This window comes from Orcinus orca, chromosome X (genome assembly GCF_937001465.1).
Source record: "Orcinus orca chromosome X, mOrcOrc1.1, whole genome shotgun sequence".
Classification (NCBI taxonomy): Eukaryota; Metazoa; Chordata; class Mammalia; order Artiodactyla; family Delphinidae; genus Orcinus; species Orcinus orca.
Window position 1 is genome coordinate 64593909 of NC_064580.1, and position 16722 is coordinate 64610630.

General features: G+C 36.2%; 1 pseudogene; it reads left to right on the forward strand.

The window, feature by feature from the left end:
• Positions 1 to 246: 246 nt before the first annotated feature.
• On the forward strand, positions 247 to 14064 carry LOC125963133 (elongation factor 1-alpha 1-like; annotated as a pseudogene).
• Positions 14065 to 16722: the final 2658 nt, after the last annotated feature.

Below are 16722 nucleotides of genomic sequence, written 5' to 3' on the forward strand. Positions count from 1 at the left end.
TTTAGGTAAACTCTATAGGAATAATTATGTTTTGGGAATGTCCATCTAAAATAGTCTCTCTTCTTTTATTTATATATTTTATTTTTTTTAAACAATAAAAATTTATTGACTATCTACTAGCCTTACATCACAAGGTATTATGTCATAAGTAGGGTTTGTGTATGGAGAAAAATACAATCATTAAAATAAATGCACTGTATTTCTTTATTTTGAATTTTTATTTCTCCTTTTTAAATTTATTTATTAACATCTTTATTGGAGTATAATTGCTTTACATTGTTGTGTTAGTTTCTGCTGTATAACAAAGTGAATCAGCTATATGTATACATATATCTCCATATCCCCTCCCTCTTGCGTCTCCCTCCCACCCTCCCTATCCCACCCCTCTAGGTGGTCACAAAGCACTGAGCTGGTCTCCCTGTGCTAAAAATAGTCTCTCTAGATTTTCATAACTTTAAACTAAGTTAAATGAAGAGAATGCATTGACTCTCTGGGTCATTGCAAATAGGATAAAATATTAGAACATTAATTGCTGGGCAGGTCTAAGTTTACCTACCTTTGCCTTCTTGAGGGAGAATGACTAAAGCGTAAGTTGTCAATCAGGAAATGCTAGTATGACAGAGTTTATAATTACTTGCTTCTTGGTTTTCACTAGAGATTAAAGTTTTAAGGTTAAGAATTATAAGGGAAACATTTTAGTATGCAAAGATGTAGGATGTGTGTTTTCAGCAAACAAGGTATGAGGAATGAAATGCATTTTTGTTAAAGGGGAAAAGGTGTTTCTGTCCTAGAGCTGGTTGTTTCTGAATGGAAAAGAAAGTGAGGAACAGACTAATATGGATATAATATGGATACAGAAAATTGTGGAAGGTTTGTGGAGGAGGAAAACTGAAAGAGTTGTGTGTGTGGTCAGGATTGGCTAAGATAAGATTGAACTTAATTTAGAAAATGAATTTCAAACTAGAAAATGAATTTTAGAGGTAAAGTGGTACAAAACCTGAATTTGGTTCTCTAAGAGGACAAAGTTTTCTTAAAATATTGAACTGCTTTTGGTAATTGTGAATTTCTTTAAGTGATCTGTATTTGCCATTGATCTTTTATTATCACTGGTTAAAACTTTTTGATATTTTTGACAAACTTCCCAAAGATCAAATTCTAAATGAAGTTCATTCGACCTCTAGCTAAATTTGAGGTTTTCCAAAGGGTCCCTGGAACACCTCAGATTGTTTTCTTTCTATTGCTGAGAGGAATATTAAACTAATTAGACTTATTTGGTATATTAAATTATGTGGGAAGCATTATCAAATAAGTGGTGATAACATTTCTTAGATTGTATCATATGGGTAAACATTAATATACACATTCTAGAAACTATATGGAACTCCTGGGCTTCCCTGGTGGCACAGTGGTTAAGAATCCACCTGCCAAGGCAGGGGACATGAGTTCGAGCCCTGGTCCGGGAAGATCCCACATGCCACGGAGCAACTAAGCCCATGGGCCACAACTACTGAGCCTGTGCTCTATAGCCTGAGAACCACAGCTACTGAGCCCGCACGCCTAGAGCCTGTGCTCTGCAACAAGAGAAGCCATGGCAATCAGAAGCCCATACACTACAACGAAGGGTAGCCCCCGCTTGCTGCAACTAAAGAAAGCCTGCATGCAGCAAAGACCCAACACAGCCAAAAATAAAATAAATTAATTAAAATTTATTTTAAAAGACTATATGGAACTCCTAAAATGCTGATGTATCCTGGTAAATGATCAGTCATAATTTTAGTAATTATCTTAAAATGTTTTATGTCACAGCAGTAACCAAGTTTCTTTTCAATTGCATTGCAATCCTGGTTGGTTGATGCCAAAGCAAAAAGGCTTCCTTTTAATGGTTAGAGATGATCAATTGGTATTCATGGTTTTACAGTGGCTTTTGAATAACTCTATAACTACTTGTGAAGAAGTGGGGAAGAACGATGAAATCCTTTGTGTGCCAGCATGTGTGCTATTACATCAGGGAAAATAAGAAAATGGAATGAGACTGAGGGTATGTTGCTTCAAATCTTAACTCCTCCGGCTGAGCTCAGGACTTCCCCTCCTTCTAGGGATCAATTAGAAAATCCTGTGTTAGTTTCTGGGGCACAGGGAATTGGTCTGGTATCATAATTTGAGACCCGACAGGGCACCCAATTTGGGCCAGGAGCCACTCCCAGGGCAAGGTAATTTCCATTGCCGTTATCTCACATAGGGGGCTAAATGCAAATAATCAGCCAGATGGGTTTCTCAGGCGTTTTAATTGGAAAGATTGCAACCCTCCCTTATAGGGAGGATCCTCTACACCTGAAGCCCACTTGGCAGTACCCAGCTGAACAAAATTAGGACCCCAATGAAGGAAGAATGCCCTTATTAGAGCACTACTTATTAGTGCATCTTGGCAGGGCTTTGAAAAGGGGAACCAAAGCAAAAGAGTTTGAACAAAATTCAAGAGACTCAAAATAAAAATCCTTTCCAAAAATTCAGAGAGGTCTTATCAGGCCTACAGACATCATCTTAATGCAGATCCTGAAGCCCCCTAAAATATTAGACTGGTAAATTTGACCTTCATTTTGGGCAAAGTGCCTCAGATATCAGGTGAAAGTTGCAAAAATTAGACGGTGCACTTGGAATAAATCCTTATCAATTGGTAGATGTTGCTTTTAAAGTGTTCAACAGGGAGCAACAACAGAAGAAAGAAGATGCAAAATGAAACACCACTTTTTGGCAGTGGTATTGGATTCCTGGAAGCTGAGTAACCGAAGAGAGGTAAGCCACTATTGGGGAAGGAAAAATGTGCTTCTGTAAGGAGGAAGAACATTGGAGAACAGATTGCCCTAGGCTGAAACGTAAGAAGAAAATAAAAGACAAGAACCTCTCATATGGTAGAAAGAGGAAGATTCTGAAGAATGAAGAGGCCCAGGGGCTCCCTTGGACTTGAGGCAACTAATTCCCCACAGGAGCCCCCAGTAAAGTTGACAGTGAAGAATGAGCTGATTAACTTTTTGATAGACTTCACCCTAAAGTTTTTCACCAGAACAGCTTGACAGAGTCCCACCAGAGCACACTTTAAGCCTACAGATGGTGTTCATGAAAACTCCAGGAAAGGAAACAGAGCTCTCCCCCACCCTCAAGGTCTACAAAAGGGTAAGACCAGAAGTGTGTGTTAACAGCAGCCCAGGGAAGCCCAAAAACACATGGCCAATAGTAATCCCATTAAAAAGGGATGCTGGGACACCTAATCTAAAACAACATCCTCTGAGGCAAGAGGAGCACTTCTCCCACAGATTGACTTGTCACTACCAGCCAGTGTATTCCTAGCCAGTGTATTCCTTGTGTCTGCCCCTCCAGGACGTCTACAAAATTGGTGGTATTGGCACTGTCCCTGTGGGTTGAGTGGAGACTGGTATTCTCAAACCTGGCATGGTGATCACCTTTGCTACAGTCAATATTACGACTGAACTAAAGTCTGTTGAAATGTACCATGAAGCTTTGAGTAAAGCCCTTCCTGGGGACAATGTCGGCTTCAATGTCAAGGACATATCTGTCAAAGATATTCGTTGTGGCAATGTGGCTGGTGACAGCAAAAATGACCACTGATGGAAGCAGCTGGCTGCACAGCTCAAGAGATTACTTGAACCATCCAGGCCAAATCAGTGCTGGATATGCACCTGTGCTGGGTTGTCACACAGCTCCCATTGCTTGCAAGTTTGCTGAGCTGAAGAAGATTGATTGTTATGGGGAAAAGCTGGAAGATGGCCCCAAATTCTCGAAAACTGATGATGCTGCCATTGTTGATATGGTTCCTGGCAAGCCCATGTGTGTTGAGAGCTTCTCTGACTGTCCTCCTCTGGGCCATTTTTGCAGTTCGTGACATGAGCCAGACAGTTGCTGTGGGTGTGAAAGCAGTGGACAAGAAGGCAGCTGAAGCTGGCAAGGTCACCAAGTCTTCCCAGAAATCTCAGAAGTCTAAATGAATATTATCCCCAATACTTGCCACCCCAGTCTTAATCAGTGGTGGAAGAATGGTCTCAGAACTGTTTGTTTTAATTGGTCATTTAAGTTTAATAGTAAAAGACTGGTTAATGATAACAATGCATCATAAAATCTTCAGAAGGAAAGGAGAATGTTTTGGGGACCATTTGTTTTGTGTGTGGCAAAGTTATTAGTTTTTAAAATCAGTACCTAATTAGTTAAAGCCCTCCTTAAGGAAATTATCTCCTGATTTGGATTAAGCCATTGGAACTACATTCATCCTGGAGCCCACAGTCAACAGGAAAAACCAAGAAAATGAATAGTAACTTAACTTGGGATAAGGCCTTGCCAGTTGCTCTGATATTGATCAGTGTCTCCTTCTAAGAAGCAAGCTTAAATTAAGCACTTTTGAAATATTGCATGGTAGGCCATTCCAGGTATCTGCCCAGGTGAGAGAATCTATAAGTGCTCTAAAAGAACTAGCAGTTGCCAAATACATTAAAACTTTGGGCACTATACTAACCTCTGTTCATGAGTTTGCCTCCAACAAGTCTGCATATCCAACTGAAGCAGATGGTAATTTCAGTGCAGCTGGAGAAGGGTTAATCAATTTGTTTAACTTTGTCCAAATAATTACAACAGGAATTTAGTGTTCGTATTGAGAACTGGAACCAACACCCCAAGTTCAATTACAAATTAGACAGAGTGCTAAGGGGTTTCATCAGGTTCAAATAGTTGTAGCTAAAAAAAGACTGACTAAAGATTATAAGGAATATTTGTCACCTCCATTCAGCAGGAAGTAGCCAGAATGGTCTTTGTCCCTTTTCCCACAAGATTGTGGAATGGACATTGACAGTGCAGAATTGTAACAGGGAAGAATCTTTGTATTCTATTACAAGTTAATCACTAAAGGGATGTTGCATGTAAGCTTAAATATACATAATGGCCCATCTCTGGAACCCTGCCTCCCAGGTAATGAGCATTAAGCTAAGCTACTTTTGTTTAGCTCACAGGAAATATCCTGACCAGGCCCACCTGTGAATGACTGCAGGAACACATCCCCTCTGAAGGCTGACCAGAATCAGGAAATATTTTACTTGATTCCTTCCCCTTTCAGAAGAATCCTGAATTCCTGAATTCTAACTCAGGCAAGATGTATTTTGGGGACGTGAGTCCACTATCTTCTTGGTCTGCTGGCTTTCTAAATAAAGTCATTATTCCTTGCTCTAACAACACATCTCTTGATTTACTGGCCTGTTGTGAAGCAAGCAGTATGAGCTTTCACTCAGTAACAATAACTTTTAATTCTACTATAAAAGATAAAAGTATTAAAAACAATTATAGATTATGTTAATGATACATATCAATAGTGTGTAATGAGTGAGGAGGAGAGATAAAGCTGAGACTTTTTGTATGCAAGTGAAGTTGTTATCAACTTACTTTAAGTTATTATCAGCTTAAAGTAGACTATTATAGCTCTAAGATATTTTAGGTAAGCCCCTATGTGACCACAAAGAGAATACCTATAGAAGTTACACAAAATAAAAAGAAGAAAATCAAAATCTATCAATACCAAAAAATAAAAATCCAATGGGAAGACAAAGGAAGATAGAAAGAGAGAAAAAGAGGGACAAAAGAATCACAAGACAAACAGAAAAGAGCTAACAAAATGGCAATAGTAAATCCTTTCCTATTAATAATTACATTAGATGTAAATGAACTAAATTCCCCAATAAGGAGAGTTACTGAATGGATTAAATAAGAAAGATCCAACTTTATGCCATCTGTAAGAAACTCACTTTAGATTTAAGGATACACATAGGCTGAAAATGAAGGAATGGAAAAAGATATTAGCCACTCCTGCTTTGTTTTCTTTTTATTATGAGACACAGACTTTAAGTCAAAAACTGTTTCTAGAGATAAAGATATTATATAATAAAAGGGTCAATTCAACTGGAAGATATAACAATTCCAAATACATATGTGCTCTGATGTTGAGTGCATAAGTACACTGACAAACTGAAAGGAGAAATTGAAATAAAATAATAGGAGATGTCAGTAAACCCACTTTCAGTAATAAATAGAACATTCAGACAGAAAGTCAATAAAGAGCAGAATAGAGCAATGCTGCATACCAAATGGACCTAACGGACATATACAGAACTTATCATACAACAGCAGAAGAATACATTTAAAGTGCACATGGAACATACACTAGGATAGGTCACACATTAGATCACAAAATAAATCTTAACAAATTTAAGAAGATTAAAATCATACCATGGATCATTTCCTACCACAATGGAATAAAACTAGAAATCAATAGCGGCAAGAAAATGGGAAAATTCACAAATATGTGGAAACTAAATAACACACTATTTAACAACCACTGGGTAAAAGAGGAAATCAAAAGGGAATTTTAAAAAAAAATCTGAAGACAAAAGAAAATGAAAACACAACTTACCAAAACCTACAGGATGCAGCAGAAGTAGTACCAAAAGGGACTTCTATAGTAATAAAGGCCTACATTAAAAAAGATCTCAAATAATCTAACTTTATACCTTAAGGAATTATAAAAAGAACAAAATAAACCCAAAGTTAAAATAAGGAAGGAAATAATAAAGATTTAGCAGATTTTTTTTAAACTAGAAAAACAATAGAAAAGGTCAACAAAACTTTGATTCTCTGAGTATTGATATTCATTGGACAGTTAGATGAAAATGAATTGCAAATTATTAATGAGTCACAAATAAGACCTATTTCTTGAAAATGGAATAAACATCAACTGATACTCCTATAATAACTATTACACTATTAAAAGAGGTAAGGCCCCTGAAAAAAAAATTTTTGGAAGAGATGGATTTTAGAAAAAACTGAACAATAATGACAAACCCTTAGCTAGATTAAATTAGAAAAAGAGAAAAGACTCAAAATCAATTGGAAATGACAAAAGAGACATTACAATGGATGCCTCCAAATTTATAAAGATCATAAGGAACTATTATGAACAATTATATGCCAACAAATTGGATAAACTACAATAAATTGATAAATTCCTAAAAATGTACAACCTAACAAGAATGAGTCAAGAAGAAATAGAAAGCCTGAACAGACCAATAAAAATATAAGGAGATTGAAGTAGTAATCAAAAGTTTCCCAAAAAAGAAAAGCCCAGGCCCAGTTGGCTTCACTGCTGAATTCTACCAAATATTCAAAGAAGACTTAATGCTAATTGTTCTTAAATTCTTCCAAAAAATAAAAGTAAAAGGAATACTTCCAAATTTATTTTATGAGGTCAGCATTGCCCTGACACTAAAGCCAAAGATATGACAAGAATAGAAAACTATAAGCCAACATCTCTGATGAATATAAATGCAAAAATCCTCAATACAATACTACCAAACTGAATTCAACTCATCAAGTAGATTACACACCATGACCAGGTGAGGTTTATTCCCGAGATGAAATGTTGGTTTAACATATGAAAATCAATCAATATGATATATCATATTATCCAAATAAAGGATAAAAATCACACAATTATCTCAATAGAAGCAGAAAATAGTTTGTTCAACATACATTCACAATAAAAATTCTAAACAAAATAAGAATAGAGGGAATTTTCGTTACCAAAATGAAAGCCATTTAGAAAAGCCCACAGCTAGCATCCTAATCAATGGAGAAAAACTGAAAAGCTTTTCCTCTAAGATTGAGTACAGGGCAAGAATCTCCACTTTGCCATTTCTATTTAAATAGTACTGAAGTACTAGTAAGAGCTAGACAAGAAAAAGAAATAAAAGGCCTTCAAATCAGAAAGGAAGAAATAAAATTATCTTTCTTTGTAGATGACATGATCCTATATGTGGAAAACCCTAAAGAGTCCATAAACAAAAACTGTTAAAAGAAATAAATGAATTCAGTAAAATTGCAGGATACAAAAATAAACATATAAAATCAGTTATATTTCTTCATGCCAACAATGACTAATCTGAAAAGGAAATAAAGAAAACAATCCCATATACAATAGCATCAAAAAGAATAAAACACCTAGGAATAAAATTACCTAAGGAAGTGAAAGATCTGTACACTGAAAACTATAAAACATTAATGAAAGAAATTGAACCAGACACAAATAAATGGAAAAATAACCTGTGTTCATGAAGTGAAAGAGTTAATATTGTTAAAATGTCCATACTATCCAAAAAGACCTAGAGACTCATTGTAATCCCTAACAAAATTCCAAAGGTGTTTTCACAGAAATAGAAAAAAACAATTTAAAAATTGGTATAGAACCACAAAAGGCCCTGAATAACAAAAGCAATCTTGAGAAAGAAAAACGAAGTTGAAGACATCACACTTTCTGATCTCAAATTATATTACAAAGCTATAGTAATCAAAACAGTGTGGTACTGGCATAAAAACAAGCATGTAAACCAATGGAACAGAATAGAGAGTCCAGAAATAAACCCAAGTACATATGCTCAATTAATTTTTGACAAAGTTGCCCAGAACACACAATGGAGAAAGGATAATCTCTTCAATGAATGGTATTGGGAAAACTGTATATCCACATGCAAAAGACTGAAACTGGGCCCTTTCTTATACCATACACAAAAAACCAACTCAAAATGGATTAAAGACTTAAATGTGTGACTTGAAAGTAATAAAAGCACTAAGAAGGAAGTTTATAGAGATAACCACCTACATTTACAAAGAAGAAGATTTCAAATAAACAACCTAAATTTACCCTCAAGGAACTAGAAAAAAAGAACAAAGCCCAAAGTTAGCAGAAGGAAGAAAATAATAAAGATTAGAAATAAATATGAAATAGAGAATATTAAAAATTGACAATCTAAAATATGATACAAATGAACTTATTTACAAAACAGAAACAGACTCACAGACAAAGAAAACAAAATTATGGTTACCAAAGGGGAAAGGGTGGGGAGTTTGTGATTAGGAGATACAAACTACCATATATAAAACAGATAAACAACAAAGTCCTAGTGTATAACACAGGGAACTATGTTCAATATCTTGTAATAACCTATAATGGAAAATAAAATGAGAAAGAATATATATATATATAAATCACTTTTGCTGTACACCAGAAACACAACATTGTAAATCAACTATACTTCAATTTTAAAAAAGAAAATGTAGTATAATATATACATAAATAGAATATTATTCAGCCTTAAAAAAAAGCAGGAAATCCTGCCATTTGCCACACCATGGATGAACCTGGAGGACATTATCCCAAGTGAAATAAGCTAGACACAGAAGTACAAATACTATATAATACCACTTATATGAAGGATCTAAACTAGTCAAACTTATGGAAGCAGAGAGTAGAATGCTGGTTTCCAGGGTCTGGTGGGAAGATGGAAATGGGGAGATGTTAGTCAAAGTGTATAAAGCTTCGGTTATGCAAAATGAATGATTCTTAGAGATCTACTCTACAATATGGTGCCTAGAGTTAATACTGTATTGTATACTTAAAAATTGGCTAAGTGGTAGATTTTATTTTAGGTGTTTCAAAATAATAACAATAATGGTGGTGGTGGTAGTAATAGTAGTAGGTAAAGAAGGCAGGATGAAACTTTTGTAGGTGATGGATATGTTTATTGACATAGATTGTGATGATTGTTTTACAGATGTATCTCCAAACACATGAAATTGTGTACATTAAGTATAGCTATTTGTATGTCAATCATACTTTAATAAAGTGGTTAGAAAGGAATAAAAGAAAAGGGAAAAAGGAAAACTATGAGAATTTGTTACTAGCAGACCTGCACTTCAAGAAATGCTAAAATATGTTCTTCAGAATGAAGGAAAATGACACCAGGTTGAAACAGAGACACTCAGAATAGAATGAAGATTAATAGAATAGAATCTGGATAAATAGAAAAGATAATTTTTTTCTTTGCTATTTACCTTTTTTTATGAGTCACACACTAATTATAGCAAAAATTATAATGTTGACTTGTGGGATTTATTATCTAAGTAATAAATATAACAATTGTAATATCAATGAGGGGAGATGTCAAGCATATGAACTTCTACAGTTGCAGGGTTTCCATTTTTTTACATTAAATGATATAACACTAACCATAAGTGTATTGTAAAATGTTTAGAATGTATATTATAATGCATAGAGAAACCTTTGGATATTTAAAATAAAAAATCAAAGGTAAATTAAGTGATGCTAGAAAATATTCAAATAATCTAAATAAAGGAAGGGAAGGAGGAACAGAGGGAAAAAACAGAGGAGACATGTAGAAAAGAAATAATAAGATTGTAAGAAGATGTCCAACCATATAAATAACACCATTAAATATTAATGGATAATAAATCTGTATACTTTTAAGACACTAGTTTTGTGGTAATTTGTTAGAGTAGCAATAGGAAAGAAATACAACTTATATCAATGAACAAATTTAAATTGGTAAAAATATTCTTCCCACAAAGGAAAGTCCAGGCCCAGATGACTTCACTGGTGGATTATATCAAATATTTAAATAAGAAATATTAACAATCCTACACAAATATTAGAAAGTGGGGGGTGATAATACTTACCAACCCATTTCATGAGGTATTACTCTGATACCACATCACAAGATTATAGAACTACAGAACAATATTCATGATGACCAGAGATGCAAAATTCCAATAACAATTTAGTGAATTGTATCCAATAATATATAAAAATCATAATTCATTACGACCAAATGGAATTTATGGCAAGAATTTAAGTTTAGCTAGTTCAAGATGGCACCATAGGAAGATCCTGAAACTCCCTTCTCACTCACACACTGAGTCTACAGCTACATATGGAACAATTTCTTCCTAAAAAGACAAAGTCTGGCTGAGTGATGACTACACATTGGGCAAAGGAAAAGAAAACCACATCAAAACAGGTAAGAGGAGTGTTCTTGTCCCTGTGGTGAGCCACAGCCACCCGCGCCACTGCAGGAGACCCTCAAACACTAGCAGTCTGAGCCGTGTGGATGAAAAGCTCTTGGTGCTGCAGCCAGGAGTCAGTGCTGTGCCTCTGAGGTGGGAGAGCCAACTTCAGGACACTGGTCCACAAGAGACCTACCAGCTCCACATAATACAAATGGTGAAAATCTCCCAGAGATCTCCATCTCAACACCAACACCCAGCTTCACTCAACGACCAGCAAGCTACAGTGCTGGACACCCTATGCCAAACAACTAGAAAAACAGGACCACAACCCCACCCATTAGCAGAGAGGCTGCCTAAAATCATAATAAGGCCACAGACATCCCAAAACACACCACCAGACATAGACCTGCCCACCAGAAAGACAAGATCCAGCCTCATCCACCAGAACACAGGCACTAGTCCCCTCCACCAGGAAGCCTACACAACCCACTGAACCAACTTTAGCCACTGGGGACAGACACAAAAAACAACGGGAATTACGAACCTGCAGCCTGCAAAAAGGAGACCCCAAACACAGTAAGATAAGTAAAATGAGAAGACAGAAAAACACACAGCAGATGAAGGAGCAAGATAAAAACCCATCAGACCTAACACATGAAGTGGAAATAGGCAGTCTACCTGAAAAAGAATTCAGAATAATGATAGTAAAGATGATCCAAAATCTCAGAAATAGAATAAAGAAAATGCAAGAAACATTTAACAAGGACCTAGAAGAACTAAAGATGAAACAGGCAACGATGAACAACACAATAAATGAAATTAAAAATACTCCAGATGGGATCAATAGCAGAATAACTGAGGCAGAAGAACGGATAAGTGACCTGGGAGATAAAATAGTGGAAATAACTACTGCAGAGCAGAATAAAGAAAAAGAATGAAAAGAACTGAGGACAGTCTCAGAAACTTCTGGGACAACATTAAACGCACCAACATTCGAATTATAGGGGTTCCAGAAGAAGAAGAGAAAAAGAAAGGGACTGAGAAAATATTTGAAGAGATTATAGTTGAGAACTTCCCTAATATGGGAAAGGAAATAGTTAATCAAGTCCAGGAAGCACAGAGAGTCCCATATACGATAAATCCAAGGAGAAACATGCCAAGACACATATTAATCAAACTGTCAAAAATTAAATACAAAGAAAACATATTAAAAGCAGCAAGGGAGAAACAACAAATAACACACAAGGGAATCCCCAGAAGGTTAACAGCTGATCTTTCAGCAGAAACTCTGCAAGCCAAAAGGGACTGGCAGGACATGTTTAAAGTGATGAAGCAGAAAATCCTGCAAGCAAGATTACTCTGCCCAGCAAGGATCTCATTCAGATTTGATGGAGAAATTAAAACCTTTACAGACAAGCAAAAGCTGAGAGAGTTCAGCACCACCAAACCAGCTTTACAACAAATGCTAAAGGAACTTATCTAGGCAAGAAACACAAGAGAAGGAAAAGACCTACAATAACGAACTCAAAATAATTAGGAAAATGGGAATAGGAACATACATATCGATAATTACCTTAAATGTAAATGGACTAAATGCTCCCACCAAAAGACACAGATTGGCTGAATGGATACAAAAACGAGACCCATATATATGCTGTCTACAAGAGACCCACTTCAGACCTAGAGACACATACAGACTGAAAGTAAGGGGATGGAAAAAGATATTCCATACAAATGGAAACCAAAAGAAAGCTGGAGTAGCAATTCTCATATCAGAGAAAATAGACTTTAAAATAAAGACTATTATAAGAGACAAAGAAGGACACTACATAATGATCAAGAGATCGATCCAAGAAGAAGATATAAAAATTGTAAATATTTGTGCACCCAACATAGGAGCACCTCAATACATAAGGCAAATACTAACAGCCATAAAAGGGGAAATCGACAGTAACACATTCATAGTAGGGGATTTTAACACCCCACTTCCACCAATGGACAGATCATCCAAAATGAAAATAAATAAGGAAATACAAGCTTTAAATGATATATTAAGCAAGATAGACTTAATATGTACAGGACATTCCATTCAAAAACAACAAAATACATATTTTTCTCAAGTGATCATGGAACATTCTCCAGGATAGATCATACCTTAGGTCACAAATCAAGCCTTGGTAAATTTAAGAAAATTGAAATTGTATCAAGTATCTTTTCCAACCACAACACTATGAGACTAGATATCAATTACAGGAAAAGATCTGTAAACAACACAAACACATGGAGGCTAAACAATACACTACTTAATAGTGAAGTGAACACTGAAGAAATCAAAGAGGAAATAAAAAAATACCTAGAAACAAATGACAATGGAGACACGACGACCCAAAATCTATGGGATGCAGCAAAAGCAGTTCTAAGAGGGAAGTTTATAGCAATACAATCCTACTTTAATAACAGGAAACATCTCGAATAAACAACCTAACCTTGCACCTCAAGCAATTAGAGAAATAAGAACAAAAAAACCTCAAAGTTAGCAGAAGGAAAGAAATGATAAAGATCAGATCAGAAATAAATGAAAAAGAAATGAAGGAAACGATAGCAAAGATCAATAAAACTAAAAGCTGGTTGTTTGAGAAGATAAACAAAATTGATAAGCCATTAACCAAACTCATCAAGAAAAGAAGGGATAAGACTCAAATCAATATAATTAGAAATGAAGAAGGAGAAGTAACACCTGACACTGCAGAAAAACAAAAGATCGTGAGAGATTTCTACAAGCAACTCTATGCCAATAAAATGGACAACCTGGAAGAAATGGAAAAAGTCTTAGAAATGCACAACCTGCCAAGACTTAATCAGGAAGAAATAGAAAATATGAACAGACCAATCACAAGCACTGAAATTGAAACTGTGATTAAAAATCTTCCAACAGGCCTTCCCTGGTGGCGCAGTGGTTGAGAGTCCGCCTGCCAATGCAGGGGACACGGGTTCGTGCCTCGGTCCGGGAGGATCCCACATGCTGAGGAGTGGCTGGGCCCGTGAGCCATGGCCACTGAGCCTGCGCGTCTGGAGCCTGTGCCCCGCAACGAGAGAGGCCACAACAGTGAGAGGCCCGCGTACCGCAAAAAAGAAAAAAAAAAAGAAAAAAAAAAAGAAAAAAAAAAAATCTTCCAACAAAGAAAAGCCCAGGATCAGACAGACGGCTTCACAGCCGAATTCTATCAAACATTTAGAGAAGAGGTAACACCTATCCTTCTCAAACTCTTCCAAAATATAGCAGAGGGAGTAACACTCCCAAACTCATTCTACGAGGCCACCATCACCCTTATACCTAAACCAGACATGGATGTCACAAAGGAAGAAAACTATAGGCCAATATCACTGATGAACATAGATGCAAAAATCCTTAACAAAATACTAGCAAACGGAATCCAACAGCACATTAAAAGGATCATACACCATGATCAAGTGCAAGGATTCTTCAATATACGCAAATCAATCAATGTGATACACCATATTAAAAAATTGAAGGAGAAAAACCATATGGTCATCTCAATAGATGCAGAGAAAGCTTTCGACAAAATTCAACACCCATTTATGATAAAAACCCTCCAGAAAGTAGGCATAGAGGGAACTTTCCTCAACATAATAAAGGCCATATATGACAAACGCACAGCCCACATCGTCCTCAATGGTGAAAAACTGAAAGCATTTCCACTAAGATCAGGAACAAGAAAAGGTTGCCCACTCTCACCACTCTTATTCAACATAGTTTTGGAATTTTTAGCCACAGCAGTCAGAGAAGAAAAGGAAATAAAAGGAATCCAAATTGGAAAAGTGGAAATAATGCTGTCATTGTTTGCAGGTGACATATAATACTATACATAGAGAATCCTACAGATGCTACCAGAAAACTACTAGAGCTAATCAATGAATTTGGTAAAGTAGCAGGATAGAAAAGTAATGCACAGAAATCTCTGGCATTCCTATACACTAATGATGAAAAATCTGAAAGTGAAATCAAGAAAACACTCCCATTTACCACTGCAACAAAAAGAATAAAATATCTAGGAATAAACCTACCTAAGGAGACAAAAGACCTGTATGCAGAAAATTATAAGACACTGATGAAAGTAATTAAAGATGATACAAATAGATGGAGAGATATACCATGTTCTTGGATTGGAAGAATCAACATTGTGAAAATGACTCTACTACCCAAAGCAATCTACAGATTCAATGCAATCCCTATCAAACTACCACTGGCATTTTTCACAGAACTAGAACAAAAAATTTCACAATTTGTATGGAAACACAAAATACCCCGAATAGCCAAAGCAATCTTGAGAATGAAAATCTGAGCTGGAGGAATCATGCTCCCTGACTTCAGACTATACTACAAAGCTACAGTAATCAAGAGAGTATTGTACTGGCACAAAAACAGAAATATAGATCAATGGAACAGGATAGAAAGCCCAGAGATAAACCCATGCACATATGGTCACCTTATCTTTGATAAAGGAGGCAGCAATGTACTGTGGAGTAAGGACAGCCTCTTCAGTAAGTGCTGCTGGGAAAACTTGACAGGTACATGTAAAAGTATGAGATTAGAACACTCCCTAACACCATACACAAAAATAAGCTCAAAATGGATTAAAGACCTAATATAAGGCCAGAAACTATCACACTCTTAGAGGAAAACGTAGGCAGAACACTCTATGACATAAATCACAGCAAAATCCTTTTTGACCCACCTCCTAGAGCAATGGAAATAAAAACAAAAATAAACAAATGGGCTCTAATGAAACTTTAAAGCTTTTGCACAGCAAAGGAAACCATAAACAACCCTCAGAATGGGAGAAAATATTGGCCAGTGAGACAACTGATAAAGGATTAATCTCCAAAATTTACAAGCAGCTCATGCAGCTCAATAACAAAAAACAAACAACCCAATCCAAAAATGGGCAGAAGACGTAAATAGACATTTCCCCAAAGAAAATATACATATTGCCAACAAACACTTGAAAGATTGGTCAACATCATTAATCATTAGAGAAATGCAAATCAAAACTACAATGATATGTAATCTCACACAGGTCAGAATGGCCATCATCAAAAAGTCTAGAAACAATAAATGCTGGAGAGGGTGTTGAGAAAAGGGAACACTCTTACACTGCTGGTGGGAATGTGAACTGGTACAGCCACTATGGAGAACAGTATGGAGGTTCCTTAAAAAACTGCAAATAGGACTACCATATGACCCAGCAATCCCACTACTGGGCATATACCCTGAGAATACCATAATTCAAAAAGAGTCATGTACCAAAATGTTCATTGCAGCTCTATTTACAATAGCCAGGAGATGGAAACAACCTACGTGTCCATCATCAGATGAATGGATAAAGAAGATGTGGCACATATATACAATGGAATATTACTCAGCCATAAAAAGAAACGAAATTGAGTTATTTGTAGTGAGGTGGATGGACCTAGAGTCTGTCATACAGAGTGAGGTAAGTCAGAAAGAGCAAGACAAATACCGTATGCTAACACATATATATGGAATTTAAGAAAAAAAATATCATGGAAAACCTAGGTGTGAGACAGGAATAAAGACACAGATCTACTAGAGAATGGACTTGAGGATATGGGGAGGAGGAAATGTAAGCTGTGACAAAGTGAGAGAGTGACATGGACATATATACACTACCAAACGTAAAATAGCTAGCTAGTGGGAAGCCGCCGCATAGCACAGGGAGATCAGCTCGGTGCTTTGTGACCACCTAGAGGGGTGGGATAGGGATGGTGGGA